Source organism: Spermophilus citellus (genome assembly GCF_964194105.1).
Source record: "Spermophilus citellus genome assembly, chromosome: 6".
In the NCBI taxonomy this organism is placed as follows: Eukaryota; Metazoa; Chordata; class Mammalia; order Rodentia; family Sciuridae; genus Spermophilus; species Spermophilus citellus.
In genome coordinates, this window is record NC_138187.1 from 107,916,185 (window position 1) to 107,932,003 (window position 15,819).

Below are 15,819 nucleotides of genomic sequence, written 5' to 3' on the forward strand. Positions count from 1 at the left end.
AAATTAAAATTCCTTATTTAGCTACTAGAGGCAAGGATTGAGGGAGGAAGATCCTCAGGGGATTCTCAAAATTTATGGCTTGGGATGTCTGTGATTTAAGTAATCAGCAGGCAGAGAGACGCTAATGAGATGCATAAAGTGATTTTGTGACTTAGGAGGCATTCTATTGTTTGGGGATTCTTCAGAGACTTTCCTGCCTCTTGACTTTGGCAGTATCAAACAAATAAAGCAAGCTAACACCTTTGTGTATAAGCCTCCTAAAATAGTAAATTGTCTTCATCGCTTAAATAGAAAGCAGCTGGTGTGGCTGCCTGATATTATTTTCTCAGTGGCTTTGTCCAGACTGTGTGAACCGGACCTTGCTGCACAGGCTGTCCTAGAATCCCAGTAACATTAATGGTGTATGTATTCAGGGAACCATGAACCCCTGCTTTCAGGGCCCCAAGACCTGCTCAGTACCTGCCCTACTAAGGCTCAGTAATTTTCATCCTTTCTTCAATGCTATTGTCTACTCGAAGAAGTAGTCCTCTGAGAAATTAATATTTCATCAAGTTAATAACAATTATTTTGAAAACTTAAAGCCAAGAGAACTTTATCCAAGGTCTTGGGGTAGGTCTTAAAAAAGTACACCATATACCACAACATCCCATTTTGGCAAGTACCCATGCCAAAAATGGTTACTTAGTATAGGAAATGAGAAAAACAACATCACTGTGAGACTTTCTCCAAAATGACTCATGTGGACTTCCAAAAGAAGTCATCATCATGAAAAGCAAACAAAAGAATGAGGGGACTTGAATAGACCAGAAAGGTAGAAAGAGAGGAAGGAAGTGGGGGAAGAAAGTGAGGGAGGGAGGGAAGAGAAGGGAAGGAAGGAAAAAGAAGATAAGATTTGGATCAATTGGGAAAATTCAAATTTGAACTGTATATGAGATGTACTCTAGGTTTACATACTGGGCTTAATAGAAAATGCCTGAATCCTTAGGAAACACATGCTAAAATGCTTAGGATTAACTGCCATGATGTCTAGTTTCAAAAGGTTCAGGAAAAAAATTAAATAATATGAGGGGCTAGGAATGTAGCTCAGTGTTACAGTGCATGCAAGAGACGTTGGGTTTGATCCCCGGCACACACACAAACTTACATGACATGAAAAAGACTGGTGAAGCTAGATGAAAGGTACACAGATGTTCACTGTCCTGTTCTTTCAAACTTTCTGTAAGTTTGAAATCTTCTATATAAAATGTTTGGGGAGAGTATGTAAGATACAGCTGTCCTGAAGGTCAGATTCATGTCCATGAGTCAGAGTGAGGCATCCATGTCCATGAGTCAGAGTGAGGCATCCTAGTCTGAATAGGTTTTGAGGTTCATCTCTGTCCTCGATAATTATAATGAACATTTGCAAACCAACCAAGGTGCAGTCACAGGCGTTATCCCTCAGAATCCTAATGTGAATGAGCCCTTTTGTGGTAGGTTTTATTGCCCTGTTTTGTAACCAAGGTACAAAACTGCAATTTTCGCCTATGGGTTTTGTTTGTTTGTTTGTTTTAGTTTTAGTTGTTGTTTTTATTCTGGGGAATAAACCCACAGCCTTGTGCTCAAAGCCCTCCGCTACTAAGCTACACCCCCAGCTTCGGCCTGTGTTTGCCTCCTAGTCTTGTTCTGTGGTTACCTTAGGTTTTCCTGTATTTTCCCTTCTGGCCAGTATAGTCATGAGAACCTGGCAGGTCCTCCTGAAACACTATGTATTATTTGCCAGATAAAAAGAAAAAATTTAAATGTCATTAAAAGTATTATATTAGATAGTTCTGATAAATTTAGATTTTTAGTGAAGATTTCAGGACACCAGCAACTTGAAAATAATGTTTAAATCACTGGGAAGAAATTTGTTCTTGGTCCCTCCACCCTCCCACCAAAAGCCTTCTCCTTAGTCACCATCTCTCTCATCCCCTCCCCCACTCTAGACACACACAATGTGACATGCTCCAGTGTAAACATTGCAACATTTGGGAGTCAAGCTGCATTGGGGCTGCCTGGCTTAGGTGGCAAGAGGAAATGAGGAAGGAAGAGGTAGTAACAGTTTCACCCTGAGATGATCCATTCTGTAAACCAAGTCCTAGCACTCTAGGGTCATGCAGAAAGAGGTGGCAGCTGCCTTCATTGAACATGAGGTTGAAGGAATAGGAATGCCCTCCTAGGAAGGTATGTAAGGGTTGGAATTAGAGAAATAATTTGATCATAACTGGGAAAGAGTTCGTGTGTGTGTGTGTGTGTGTGTGTGTGTACACGTGCATGCATGTGCAGGTGTTGCTGGGAATGGAACCCACAGCTTCCTGCATGCTGAGCATGTGCTTTACCACTGAGCTACATTCCCAGCCCCAAACAGCCATCTTTTTCATTTTAGCTTTCAATATGGGATGAGGGAGAGTCGGTCGTATTTCAAGGACTTAGAATAGATTAATTTATACATTTCTGCCTCATTTTTATAATGAGCTGAGCTTGTATATTTAGCAAAGCAGGGAAGGGGAAAGATCATAAACATTTTCAGAGCTGGATTTACAAATCACCATTGTAAAGGTTATTTGATGGAAGTGTGTCTAAACAACAGCAACATTGCAACATTTGACTGGAGACTGCGAATGCAAGGATTGTGGTTCTTGTGAAGAGAGAGTTCTTGGCCTTAGGGTTGGTCTCTTGGATTATACTCCCTGAGAAACACACTGAGATGGAAATTGGAGGTGGTCTACTGGGATTTGGCCATGTAGCAACACATGTGAGAAAGGGAAGGAAACAGGATTGGGTGAAGGTATAAGTAGAATTGTGAGTCGTTTGCAAGGAATGGTTCAGCCAATCCCATGAGGGCTCCAAAGCAAGAATGGAACTCCAGAGAAATCCCAAATTTGGGAAAGAAGGCTGCACTTTTTATTTTTAATTTTTAATGTTTCTTTCATGGCGTTGGGGGTGGAGCCCTGGGTCTTGTGCATGGTAAGCACGTGCTCTAACACTGAGCTACCCCTCCGGTCCCAAGGATGCACTTTTGGATCCCCATACTAATCTGTTATTGGTTGTGGGCAGCCCAGCAATGGTATATAATCTTACATGATGCAAATTCTTGGGGAGCAACTGAACCATGATCTGAGAATAGGTGATACACTCAACTGAGAGAAGATCCGTCACTCATCTATTCTGCTGCTGAAGAATGCATTTTCAGTCTGGGTCAAGACCCCATCCAAGTTCATCTATTGCTCTCTTTTCTCATAATTCTTCAGTCTCCTTTAATCTAGGAGAGTTTCTCAGAATTCCCTTATCTTCTTTGCTTTCTCTTATCTTTCTTAATTTTACTATTTTTAAAGTTCAGGCCAGTTATGTTGTAAAATATTTGAACTTTTCTAATATTTTCTTGTTTATATGTTCTTTTTAGTTATACATAATAGTAGAATATACTTTCACATATTTATGCAACCATGGGGTTCATCTTATTCTAAGTAGGATCCCAGTCTTGTGGTTGTACGTGATGTGGAGATTCACTGTGGTTTATTTACATATATATATGTAGGAAAATTATGTCAGAATCATTCCACTGTCTTTCCTATTCCTGTCCCCTCCTCCATTCCCTTCATTCCCCTTTGTCTAATGTACTGAAGTTCCATTCTTCCCCTCCTTCCTACCCTTGTTGTTTCTTAGCATCCACATATCAGAGAGAACATCCAACCTTTGGTTTTCTGAGATTGGCTTATTTTGCTTAGCCTAATAGTCTCCAGCCAGATATGGTGGCACACTCCTGTAATCCCAGTAACTTGGGAAGCTGAGGCAGAAGGATCACAAGTTTAAAGCCAGTCTTAGCAACTAAGTGAAGCCCTAAGCAACTTATTGAGACCCTGTCCCCAAATTAAACAAAAAGGGCTGGGGATGTGGCTCATTTGTTAAACACCCCTGGGTTCAATCCCCACTACAAAAAAAAAAAAATACTCTCTAAACCAATTGATTTTCTGGCAAATGTCATAATTTCATTCTTCTTTAAGGGTAAGTAATATTCCATTGTGTACATATACCATATTTTCTTTTTTTTTTTTACAATTTTTTTTCTATATTTATCTATTTATTTTTTATTTTTTATTGTTGGTTGTTCAAAACATTACATAGTTCTTGACATATCATATTTCACACTTTGATTCAAGTGGGTTCTGAACTCCCATTTTTACCCCATATACAGATGGCAGAATCACATCAGTTACACTTCCATTGATTTACATATTGCCATACTAGTGTCTATTGTATTCTGCTGCCTTTCCTATCCTCTACTATCCCCCCTCCCCTCCCCTCCTCTCCTCTCTTCTCTCTCTACCCCCTCTACTGTAATTCATTTCTCCCCCTTGTATTATTTTTCCCCCTTTCCCCTCACTTCCTCTTGTATGTAATTTTATATACCCCTGAGGGTCTCCTTCCATTTCCATGCAATTTCCCTTCTCTCTCGCTTTCCCTCCCACCTCTCATCCCTGTTTAATGTTAATTTTCTTCTCATGCTCTTCGTCCCTACTCTGTTCTTAGTTACTCTCCTTATATCAAAGAAGACATTTGGCATTTGTTTTTTAGGGATTGGCTAGCTTCACTTAGCATAATCTGCTCTAATGCCATCCATTTCCCTCCAAATTCTATGATTTTGTCATTTTTTAATGCAGAGTAATACTCCATTGTGTATAAATGCCACGTTTTTTTTTTTTTATCCATTCGTCTATTGAAGGGCATCTAGGTTGCTTCCACAGTCTTGCTATTGTGAACTGTGCTGCTATGAACATCGATGTAGCACTGTCCCTGTAGTATGCTCTTTTTCGGTCTTTAGGGAATAGAACGAGAAGGGGAATAGCTAGGTCAAATGGTGGTTCCATTCCCAGCTTTCCAAGAAATCTCCATACTGCTTTCCAAATTGGCCGCAGCAATTTGCAGTCCCACCAGAAATGTACAAGTGTACCCTTTTCCCCACATCCTCGCCAGCACTTGTTGTTGTTTGACTTCCTAATGACTGCCAATCTTACTGGGGTGAGATGGTATCTTAGGGTGGTTTTGATTTGCATTTCTCTGACTGCTAGAGATGGTGAGCATTTTTTCATGTACTTGTTGATTGATTGTATGTCCTCCTCTGAGAAGTGTCTGTTCAGGTCCTTGGCCCATTTGTTGATTGGGTTATTTGTTATCTTATTGTCTAATTTTTTGAGTTCTTTGTATACTCTGGATATTAGGGCTCTATCTGAAGTGTGAGGAGTAAAGATTTGTTCCCAGGATGTAGGCTCCCTATTACCTCTCTTATTGTTTCTTTTGCTGAGAAAAAACTTTTTAGTTTAAGTAAGTCCCATTTGTTGATTCTAGTTATTAACTCTTGTGCTATGGGTGTCCTATTGAGGAATTTGGAGCCCGACCCCACAGTATGTAGATCGTAGCCAACTTTTTCTTCTATCAGATGCCGTGTCTCTGATTTGATATCAAGCTCCTTGATCCATTTTGAGTTAACTTTTGTGCATGGCGAGAGAAAGGGATTCAGTTTCATTTTGTTGCATATGGATTTCCAGTTTTCCCAGCACCATTTGTTGAAGATGCTATCCTTCCTCCATTGCATGCTTTTAGCCCCTTTATCAAATATAAGATAGTTGTAGTTGTGTGGATTGGTTTCTGTGTCCTCTATTCTGTACCATTGGTCCACCCGCCTGTTTTGGTACCAGTACCATGCTGTTTTTGTTACTATTGCTCTGTAGTATAGTTTGAAGTCTGGTATCGCTATACTGCCTGATTCACACTTCCTGCTTAGCATTGTTTTTGCTATTCTGGGTCTTTTATTTTTCCATATGAATTTCATGATTGCTTTCTCTATTTCTACAAGAAATGCCATTGGGATTTTGATTGGCATTGCATTAAACCTATAGAGAACTTTTGGTAATATCGCCATTTTGATGATGTTAGTTCTGCCTATCCATGAACAGGGTATATTTTTCCATCTTCTAAGATCTTCTTCTATTTCTCTCTTTAGGGTTCTGTAGTTTTCATTGTATAAGTCTTTCACCTCTTTTGTTAGGTTGATTCCCAAGTATTTTTTTTTGAGGATATTGTGAATGGAGTGGTTGTCCTCATTTCCATTTCAGAGGATTTGTCACTGATATACAGGAATGCCTTTGATTTATGCGTGTTGATTTTATATCCTGCCACTTTGCTGAATTCATTTATTACCTCTAATAGTCTCTTTGTAGACACTTTTGGGTCTGCTAGGTATAGAATCATGTCATCTGCAAATAGTGATAATTTGAGTTCTTCTTTTCCTATTTTTATGCCTTTAATTTCTTTCGTCTGTCTAATTGCTCTGGCCAGTGTTTCGAGAACTATGTTGAACAGAAGTGGTGAGAGAGGGCATCCCTGTCTTGTTCCAGATTTTAGAGGGAATGCCTTCAATTTTTCTCCATTCAGAATGATGCTAGCCTGAGGCTTAGCATAGATTGCTTTTACAATATTGAGGTATGTTCCTGTTATCCCTAGTTTTTCTAGAGTTTTGAACATAAAGGGATGCTGTACTTTGTCGAATGCTTTTTCTGCATCTATCGAGATGATCATATGGTTCTTATTTTTAAGTCTATTGATGTGGTGAATAACATTTATTGATTTCTGTATATTGAACCATCCTTGCATCCCAGGGATGAATCCTACTTGATCATGGTGCACAATTTTTTTGATGTGTTTTTGTATTCGATTCGCCATAATTTTATTGAGGATTTTTGCATCTAGGTTCATTAGAGAGATTGGTCTGTAGTTTTCTTTCTTGGAAGTGTCTTTGTCTGGTTTAGGAATCAGGGTGATGTTGGCCTCGTAGAATGAATTTGGAAGTTCTCCCTCTTTTTCTATTTCCTGAAATAGCTTGAAAAGTATTGGTATTAGTTCCTCTTTAAAGGTTTTGTAAAACTCTGCTGTATACCCATCCGGTCCTGGGCTTTTCTTAGTTGGTAGTCTTTTGATGGTTTCTTCTATTTCCTCAACTGATATTGGTCTGTTTAGGTTGTCTATATCCTCCTGACTCAATCTGGGCAGATCATATGACTTCAGAAATTTATCGATGCCTTCACTATCTTCTATTTTATTGGAGTATAAGGATTCAAAATAATTTCTGATTATCTTCTGTATTTCTGAAGTGTCTGTTGTGATATTGCCTTTTTCATCCCATATGCTAGTAATTTGAGTTCTCTCTCTTCTTCTCTTCATTAGCATGGCTAAGGGTCTGTCGATTTTATTTATTTTTTCAAAGAACCAACTTTTAGTTTTGTCAATTTTTTCAATTGTTTCTTTTGTTTCGATTTCATTAATTTCAGCTCTGATTTTAACTATTTCTTGCCTTCTACTTCTTTTGCTGTTGTTTTGCTCTTCTTTTTCTAGGATTTTGAGATGAAGTATGAGATCATTTATTTGTTGGTTTTTTCTTTTTTTAAAGAATGAACTCCAAGCAATGAATTTTCCTCTTAGAACTGCTTTCAATGTGTCCCATAGATTTCGATATGTTGTGTCTGTGTTTTCATTTATCTCTAAGAATTTTTTTAATTTCCTCCTTGATGTCTTCTATAACCCATTGATCATTCAGTAACCTATTGTTCATTCTCCAAGTGATGCATGATTTTTCCTTCCTTATTTTGTCATTGATTTTCAGTTTCATTTCATCCCTGGGCCTGTTCGGGGTGCGGGCGGCGGCTCTGCTCTGCCCCTACTCCAATTGGGGTAATGTGACTACCACCCCACATTTTCTTTATCTATTCATCTGTTGAAGGGCCCCTAAATTGGTGCCATAGAAAGATATTGTGAATTAAGCTATTAAAAACATTGATGTGGCTGCCTCTGTATATGCTTGGGTTTTTAATATACCTTTATTTTTAATTTATTTTTTTACGTGGTGCTGAAGATGAAACCTAACGCCTCCCACATGCTAGGCAAGTGCTCTACTACTGAGCCATAACTCCAGCCTATATATGCTGGTTTTAAGTCCTGTGGGTATATACTGAGGAGTGGGATAACTGGGTTAAATGGTGGTTCCATTCCACGTTTTCTGAGGAATCGCCATACTGCTTTCCAGAGTTGTACCAATTTGCAGTCCCACCAGCAATGTATGAGAGAACCTTTCCCCCCACATCCTTGCCAACATTTATATTTACTTGTATTCTTGATTGTTGCCATACTGATTGGAGTGAGATGGAATCTCAGTGTAGTTTTAATTTGCATTTCTCTAATTGCTAGAGATGTTGAACATTTTTTTCATACATACTAATTTTTTCTTAGGATGGAATTCAGGTTATAGTACTTTGACTCAAAATTTCTTTCCTCTCTTAACAGCCCTTCTCCTGCAGCTTATGTTGTTCTGTGATCTAATTATTGCTGGGTCACCAGAGAGAAGATGGGGCTCAGATGAAGGCAAATCGGTAGAATAAATAGTAGATCTGAGTCAATCAGTTAAGGCAATGGATCCCCCACGAATAAAAGGCTTCTCTAAGTAATGTGGAAAGCACAGTCTGCTCCATAGAAATGGATTTCCCTTTAGAAACATTCTAAACATCCAGTCTACTCCTTTGTCCTAGAAAGGGAGGAAAGGGAAAGCCAGATGTACCTGAGTGAAGGTTACAGAAAATTTCAAACTCAAGGACCAAAAGGGCACAACCAATCAGAATGTCACAGACCTAACCAACAGCCTTCATGGTTTCCCAAAAGTTGATTAGCATAACTATTGAGCAATGCCCCTACCCAGCAGCCACAAGACCCCTTAGACTAATGCACTTCCCACAATCAGGACCCCCTCACATGGTAAGAGCCCTGTTTCATTTCTTCTAGCCTGAATAAATCATTCTCTTTCCCACTTACTCTCCATTGTCCACGGAATTCATCTTTCCAGTTCATGAGACAAGAATCTAGAAAGGAATCTCTGGCAGAGCTGCTACTCATCAGTAACAGTAGCAGGTGTGGCCTGCCGTGGAGCTGAAAGTTCTCTAACATGAATGGAACCTGCTCACAATGATTTGATTTAACAGCAGAAAACCCAATTTCAAAGGGGACTAGATATCCCTGTCAAGCCATTGAACAAGGAAGGAGTAACAACCCTAAACACAGAGGAAGTGGACCAAATCTGCAGGCCTGGAGAATAGGGGGGAATCTGAGCTTTCAGACTCTCAGGGGCATTGACTCCTCTCTCCTCATTCCAAATCTTAGGTTACTGCTTTTTTTTTTCCCCCAACCATGGCCTTTACATTGACTTGGCAGATCTGCAGAGTCCTTTGCCAGGGCTCCACTACCATTAATTTAACTATGATCCTCATCTTTTTCTGCCCTCCAGGTTCAGGCAACACAAGTCTCTCTATATGCTGCAAAGGAGGTCCTCTTCTTTCACACTTTGCCTGAATTAATGATTATGTTCTCTATCTCACTGCAAAGGTTCATTTGGATTCATTGAGAGCCATCCAATTTCATTGCTCTCATTACTTCTCCAGCCTCTCAAATGCCTGAACAACTATTCCTGCCAGTTCTCTTCTACTGCTGTTCTGTCCTTTTGTAACATAGAAGAAGGCTTTCCCAGTTGCTCCAGGGACTGGGAGTGTAGCCCACTGATAGAGCACTTGCCTAGCATGCATGTGTGGTCCTGAGTTTGATCCCTAGCACTGCAAAGCAAATGAACAAAAATAAACCCACAATTGCTCCTATTCTACCTCTCACTAGTGTTGAAGACCTTCCTGGTAGCCTGCCGTTGAGGAATGGAATTTTAAAACTCATTTTAAAGTCATTCAAATCAGTTTCACTGAGAAACAGAGGTGGTTTTTAGGAACTATCTCCATAATGAAAGGAAATGAGTAAAATTGAGTAGAGGGAGAAATTGAACTGAGATGGAGTGAAGGTCTTCCTCAGTCAGGTGATTACACAGGGAGCTTTGAAGCTAAGATTACCTTTCACAGTTGATCTGAACCCAGGCAAGGGGACTGGATCTGGGTGTCTTCATATTGACAAGTCATTGGATGTGGACTACCTACAGGTGGGAGCATAAACCGTGGACCCAGTGTTCTTTGGCCAAGAGAAACAGTGAGTTATTAAAAGCAACATATACTAAGCAGATGTGGAAATAGCTCAGACCTGAAGAGTAGGATCATGGCCCAGAAATATATATTTAGGTTTTTAAAAATTAATACTGAAATGCTTTTGGCTTAGTAAATATTTCTTTCCAAGCACAGTTTCAGTTGTTAATAAGTTTCATTTGCTATCAAAGAATGCTTCAAAGGAGGTTGTAGTTTCTTTTTGTTGTTGTTGTTCCTGTCAGTGAGATGAGATTGAATCTAGAAGCTACCAATTATTTTGGGAAAAATTTTCCAACAATTCAGAGTAGTTTCTACCAGGTGGTTTTCCTTTCCCTAGGGTTGCAATTTAAAAAAAAAATAGGTTGCAATTAAAAAAAAAACCCACATTTTTAAAATATTCCCTATAGACACATTAGTCTTTATTTATACTTAAGGTGCATTTGGGATAAATTAAATGAAATAACATGATTTATAGAAATAATTTTTTAAAATATTTCCTCTATTTCAGTTATGGGCTTTACTCTTTAATGGCTCATAAATTTCAGTATATCATCTGGCCATGGGTTTCATCTGCTGGCTGTATACCCTATATTCTTTCATCCAGTTAAGCCCTGATACTCTTTTTAGTATTTTGTTTTGGCTGTATCCTCTTTTCCATCTAGTCAATAAAACTAGCACTACCATAAAAATTTTAAAAATTTTTAAAAATAGTAGGATCATGGCAGAGCACCACCTTCTCCACTACAGGGATCCCTGCACTTTATGGCTATAGGGCTCATCTGTTTTGAAATGTTATCATCAGGCTATCAGACTATATTTATAAGTGTTTCCAGATTGAAAATTTTCATATTAACTTTAATGTTCCTAGTTATGTTTTCTTTATTATCTGAATCATGAGAACATGCATTATTTTTCAAAAAATATTTAGATAAGGAATGTGCAGATAAGGAATGTCTCTGAGCTCTCTGATGTCACCAGGGAAGAACTATGACATTTCAGTGGAGAGAAGATGATCCCCAAACAGAGGTTGTCAGTGGATCCTGGGGAAGAGAACCTTAAGGATCATGCTTCCAAACTTGAAAATTCTGAATAGGAAAAAAGCCCTGGCTACTTTCCTGGATGCTGGTCAGAATGACCTGGCCATATTTTGCCTTTTGAGAGTGTCAAATGACAGATGACATGGTAGAAAGATAGTCTGAGAGCCTCATGATCACATTTTACAGGACTATTCCATTAACATTCTTCTAAAGAAGCATTAGCTTGCCATTTACAACATCCAGGAAGAGGTTTGGAGGATATTTTAAAGCTGAAGATAATGGAGAACTATGTATTAGAGATAGTTGTCATTGAGCTTGTCACAAGTTTGAAGAAATTTGTGTCAATTAGTATCTTCATGCAAAAGCAGCACCCCCCCCCTTGTTCCAAGGAACTTCTGATGACCATTTCACACAATCTCTTATACTCTGTAGGTAAGTCATGATTTTTATTTAACACTTTAAATAATTTAACATCTCCTTATGTTATATACACACGTGGGTATATAACATGTATAATATGATCTCAGTTTTCTAAAATCACTTCTGTCTTTAAAATCATCTCACTCTTTTGTTGTTATTGTTTTGTTTTTTGAGATACTGAGAATTGAACAGGACCCTGTCTACTTGAGGCACGTGCTCCACCATTGAGCTACATACCTATCCCTTTTTTCTATTTTATTAAAGACAGGGTCTCACTGAGTTGCTTAGGGCCTCATTAAGTTGCTGGGATTGGGTTTGAACTTGTGATCCTCCTGCCATAGCCTCCCGAGTCACGGGATTGCAGACAAGCCACACCAGCTTGCTATCTCACTCTTAATGTCAATTTTTTTATATTTCTAGCAGGACCCTGAATTGAGGTTCACTAATTCTTGACGATGATAATTTCTGACTAGTGAAATTTGTGTTCATTTTAAAACTTTTCTTCTATCTATTTTTCTTTTGTATTGCCAGGTGTATTCTCACAAAGCAGAGGGGGATTTATTTGTTTGCTTCCTCTATTTAAAAAATGTGAGTTATTATTCTTAAAATGAAAAATTAACATTTTAATGAGATGTTATTCATCCTGGGCTTCAGTGTTAAACAGAACTGGATTAAAAGCCTAGGTTCATTACTGTCTGGTTGTATGATGTTAGGCAAGGTCCTTAGCTTCTCTTGACCTTTATTCCAAATGGAGATACTTACCTCCCAAGGTCATCATAGGGACTGAGACTGTAGGAGTCAAACAGCAGAAACAGTGCCTGGCACACTGAGGGTGCTTACTCAAAAAAGAGAACCAATTTATCATTTCTGTTTGTGTGGACCAGTATGTTGCTTCTGTTCTTAGATTTAAATGTTCCCTAGCTTATCTGCCTCAACAAAATGCCGTGTCACTGGGACTCTGGTATTAAATTATTCTGGGTCTGTTTATCTAGGTTAAGCTTCCAGTGGGAGCCCAGCCTCGATCTGGTCTGTCCTAAGTGCCATCTGGATCTGATGGAAATATTTTACTTCTTACTTGCCAACTGTATTCAATTGAAAGGTGCCCATATCTCCAGGTCAGCCTATTATAGAGAATTCCAGGGTTTTTTTTTTTTTTTTTTGCTTGGCTTTTGTTTTTGTTACAGGTTGGTCTAAATGAATACTTTTGCCCTTCTGTTCTCAGGTTGTGATTTGCTGATCTACATAGTAATGCTATTGTAATGCTTCATGGATTGGTTAAAATTATATTTTTAAACGATTAAAGCTTCCTTTTATGCCTTCAATAGCAGCAGTATGGAGCCTAATCTAGTCTTAGACCAGACAGAGCTGGACTCCTTTGTCCTTGTGCCAACCCCACTCCCTCAATTCTCGCTTGTGGAAGGCAGAATCACCAGTACAGCACTGCCCAGATCCTTGACCTTGTGAGGTCCTTGGAACAATCTTTATAGAATAGAAAGCTTTAGAGATTAAAGAGTCTGGGGTTATTTGCCTGTATGACTTCTCCCTTTACATAATGTTTGCCCTTTCTTTCAATGTGCAGCTAGGCTCCCCATAGAGACCAAAAATCTCTACTTTTTATAAGCCTGAGTGAGCTCTGAAAGGCATTGCCTAGCAAAACTTTCTAACCCACAGTGCATCACAATACTCTTTGAATGATGTAAAGGGATCAAGTCCTACAACTCTGCAGTATGCCTTTGCAGTCTTTCCAATATGAGGAGGCAGCTGAAATAACTGCTACCCTCAGAAGACTGCTATTAAAAACAAGGAGGTCCCTACCCACTGCAGCCCAAGCAGGTAACAATGACATGGTTGCTACTGTCTATGCCTCTCTCTCCTCTGACATGGTGGTTGCCTTACTAAATAGCTGATAGCATTTTGAAGGTTCTAGAGACAGGCACTCACAACTTTAAAAAAAAAAAAACCTTTATGGCAAACTTTTATATAAAGCCTAGAAATTATTTTAGAAAATGAATATTTATCCCTCTCAACTTAGAGTCATTTTAACAGTTTAAGCTCGACATATTGATTTATTTTTAAAGAAATGGAGTATCTTGCTCTCTATGATGCAAGAAAAGTTTTAAAAACCAACAGATGACCAGGTAACTGAGTTGACTTATTAATTGGTTCTTTCATTTATTCTCTCATTCCAAAGTATGTGTCAAGCACTACTCAGATGGAGAACACTTTGCAAGACAATGAGATAGGAGAAGGATAAGGAGAACAAAGAGAGTAGTTGCCAGAACGATATGCTTTAATTTTATGTTTACCAATGTGACTCTATGATGAATGTATGACTTCATCTCCACTAGACTGTAAGCAATATAACAGCAGAACCATGCTTGTCTTGCTAAAAATCCCCCCCCCCCGCTCCCGCCAATGCGTAGCACTATCAGGAAAAGATAGATTATTAAGAAATATTTGTTGAATCAATGAGTCAGTTGTAAGGCAGTGGAAGGAACTTAGGTTTTATAGTCAGACAGAATTGGTTGTGACTTTAAGCATGTAATTTAACATTTCTCACAAATTAAGAATAATAACTTGCAGGACTTTTGCAAAGACTGAGTGAAATCACATATGTGAAAAGTCTGTTAGGTGGTGCTTTCTCCTCCCTTTCTACTAGAAGGTGGTTGTTCTTTCTCAAAACTGCATTAGTTATTTTATTTCTCCTGCATTTCCAAATAGACAAGATAAGCTTGTCTGTGTCTGCAAAATTAAATCCTGCTGGTACATTGATAAAATAAACCTGATAATTTGAGAGAATTGTTTTCTTTGCCCTGTTTGGTCTTCCAATTCATGAACATAGTATATCACTCAGGTCTTCTTTGATTTTTTAAAAATAAGTCGTTGATTGACATTAACTTATTTATTTGTTTGTTTATATGTGGTGCTGAGAATCAAACCCAGTGCCTCACGCACGCCAGGAAAGTGCGATACTGCTGAGCCATAGCCCCAGCCCCAAGTCTTCTTTGATTTAATTCACTCACTTTTTGTAGTTTTCAGCATACAGATCCTGTACCTGCCTTATAGATTTTTACACAATATTCCAATCTCCTGAGTGATTATAAACTATTATGTTTTAAATTTTGGGTGTAATTTTTTTTATTCATAGTGCAGTATAAAAATGATTTTTACTATATTACAGGAGTTTACTCTAGGTTTCTTGAGATTTTCTGCATAGACAACAACATTATTTGCAAATATAAATAGTTTTCTTCCTTTTCCATCTATATTCTTTTCTTTTCTTTCCTTATTTAAATGGCTAGAAATTCCAGCATTTTGTTAAATAGGAGTGATGAGAGTAAACATTCTTATTTTTTCCCACTTTTTGAAAGAAACTATTCCAGTCTTTCACCATTAAGTATGAGGTTAACTGTAGGTTTCTATACATGTTCTTTATTAAGTTAAGAAAGTTTCCTCATAGTTTGTTCTCAGATTTTGCTGTGAATGGGCAGATTTTTAGTATTTTTTACTGTTATTTATATTGTAGAAATCTTACTTAATCAATAATATGTCATACAATACCAAAAAGTTGCTGAGAAAGTTGACAAAATACATCTTATATGTTGGTTTCCACAGTGACCATGTGAAACATTAAACTTTAAGAAAGTGTGTTGCATTGTACATTTTTAAATTTATTGACCCTAGTTCATCTTCTGAACACTAGCATAAATAAAAGTTTCTAAAATTAAATTTTAATTTCTGTGCACTGGGAATGATATCTTCTTGCCCTCATGCACTTCACTTTCTAACAAGGTAGCAGGACAATAAAAACAACATACATAAGTAAATATTCAGTATGGCAGAAAATCCCAAGTGCTTTGGAGAAAAATAAAGCATATAGCAGGAATAAGGAATCCCAGGGGTAAGGGTAGAGATAGGTCTCATTTTAAATAAGGTCATGAGGGTGGGGTATAGGTCAGTGGTTGAGCAGGTGCTTAGCATGTATGAGGCCCTGGGTTCCATAACTAGCACCAAATAAATAATAAGTAATAAGGTGATATATGACCTCACCAAACAGCATAAAAGAACATTAAATATTAGAATTAAGAACATGCTGTAGCAATGTGGGAAAATTTTTCATTATATATTGTTAAATTAAAAACAATATAAAGTAGAAAATCTTCTGTGATTTCAACTATATAGATATGTGTGTGTGTGTGTGTGTATATATATATATATATATATATATATATATATATATATATATATATGCACATACAGAATATAAAAAGCATGAGAGTAGCCATTAT